This window comes from Babylonia areolata, chromosome 18 (assembly GCF_041734735.1).
Source record: "Babylonia areolata isolate BAREFJ2019XMU chromosome 18, ASM4173473v1, whole genome shotgun sequence".
In the NCBI taxonomy this organism is placed as follows: Eukaryota; Metazoa; Mollusca; class Gastropoda; order Neogastropoda; family Buccinidae; genus Babylonia; species Babylonia areolata.
The window spans coordinates 5,948,217-5,950,716 of record NC_134893.1 but is presented as its reverse complement, the minus strand read 5'-3'; positions in this window follow the sequence as shown (position 1 = coordinate 5,950,716).

Genomic DNA, 2,500 nt, shown 5'->3' with positions numbered 1-2,500 from the left:
ACACAGACAGAGGCAGTCAGAACAATAGAGGAAACCCACATACCCACACAGACAGAGGCAGTAAGAACAATACAGGAGACCCACATACCCACACAGACAGAGGCAGTAAGAACAATATAGGGGACCAAGAATAAAAAGAATCAGTACGACGATTAAATACACTGGACTCTTCAGCTGAAGGAGCACGGTAACAACAGTAACGATGATGATAATCATCACCATATGTCGGCTTAGCTGAGCGCAGTCAGACAAATTACAGATCAGATGTGTCTGTCATCATCACCGCCCGAATCAATACCTGCCTCTGATGCTCTCCGTGGGAACCATATCTCTTCGGCATCTCATCTGGAGCGTTCCTGATGTCAGCTGCAGTATTGTCTGACTGACTGTGAAAATGTTGGTTGTTGCGACTGACGTTGAACAATAAAAGGGTGGGTGGATGCATTTGTATAAACGCCGGTGTGGACGTTGTATATGTGTTCTCAGTTGCCGGAATGGAACACACTGCCCCAGGAGGTTGTTACAACAGAGTCGCTGGACTGCTTCAAGTCCAGAATCGCTTCCTGCCTGTGACACAACAGAGTAAACTAACCCCCCCACCCCACCCCCCACTGACCCCCCCACCCCCACTACCTCCAACAATTCTGTTTTGTCCCCATCCCCCGAACCCCCACCCACCCACACACACCTGCCATCAAGTCCACCCACCCCAAACTTTTTTTCCCCCCACTGGTAAGTAGTGTCGGAGAAGGCTAGGGCTGTGCTGGTCGGGTGTGTTCCCGGGGACCGCTACGGTAGCCGGACTGGCCTAGCTGGAGATGGGAACACACCAGTGAACTGAGCCCCTTCTCCCCTGTCAGCTAATAGAACATCCCTCGGTAGCCCAGCTGAATTGCGCCCAACAGCAACCTCCCACAACACGACAGTTTTCCTCAACATACTGATGTTGGTCGTCTAGTGCGGGAAGAAGAAGAAGATAGTCAGTCGTGTCCGACTATGACTATCGGAACAGCCGAGATGGCAGCTGCTGTCCTGACTATCTGGGCTAGAATTTGAGTATTGTGAAGTGTCTTGCCCAAGTAAGAACAATACAAGAAACCCACATACCCACACAGACAGAGGCAGTAAGAACAAGAGGCCAAGAGGGCATATATGCACACACACACACACACACACACACACACACACACACACACACACACACACACACACACACACACACACACACACACACACACACACACACACACACTGGGCACACACACACACACACAAACAAACAAACAAACAAACAAAAGAAAACAACACTTGCATTTGTCTCCGAATCAAAAGGCAACCGTTCGAACTGTTGAGAGGCATAGAAAGAAGGGGATATCTCTGCAGGCCGTTCGCAGACAGGCACAGACACAGACACAGACAACAATTAACAATTTAACCATTTGAATGATTTGAATCAGTCAGTCAGCTGTGGGAGAAAAGTTTTACAGAAAAGTAGACCTCAACGCAAACTGAACTAGTATTCGTCGACTTCATCAGTTTCAGGATAATGGACAGAAAACGGTTGCTCATCCCCGGCCTCTCCCGCACACCCCCACCTGCTCATCAAGTCGTCTCCTTTCACCGAAGTGACATGTGGATAGGCTGTCGTTTGCCTTTCTGGACTGAGAAATTTTCCGCTTTATCATTGTCAATGGGATAAAGCAAGACTGTCTCTTGGCTCTCATAGTATTCATTGTTACGAGTGGGTTTTGTACATCTTCAGAGGGTGCGTACACACCTCAAGTTCACTTCACGAGAAAGCATGGGATTGCGAGAAAGCCACGCTTTCTCAGTCTCAGTTTGCGAGAAAGCGTGGGGGAGGGGGGTGGGGGGGGGAGGGGGGGGCATCCCGAAGCTTAGCCTACTCGGTGTGAGAAAGCGTGCCGGGAAGTCCCCCTTATTTGTCATCGGGATGGGTTCCTCAGTTGCCCGTGTTTTCATGACACAAATTTTAGAGAAAATGAAAACCAGTGAGAGACAGAAAAGGCATCCACATATCTTCCACTGATCTGCATTATTTGTCTCAAATGTTCATCGAGTCATGGCGAGACAGGGCCGTTCAGACCACGAGGCACTGCAGAGGGTCAGGTCAACAACTGAAGTCTGATATCAGGCGGCCACACTGAAAATGAGATCAAGATGGCATAAGCATCCCCCAAACCTTCCTCTACATTTAACTTTAAAAATATCTTGATTCAGTAGTATTGGACCCACAGTGAAGCCCGGCGGCCGCAGGGCTACAACTGAAGTTTCGGTTTCAGTTTTGCAGTTTCAAAAACGTGTGGGTCAACAGTGAGCGTACGCCTGGAATACGCTGCCACTCCTGATTAGAAATGTCTCCTCAGTTTTTCCCCCCCTTTCTTTCTCCTTCAGTGTATCATATATACACATATGTCACGTATCATATATAAATAAATATATATTTATATATGTATTCTACAAATAGCCTATATACCACACA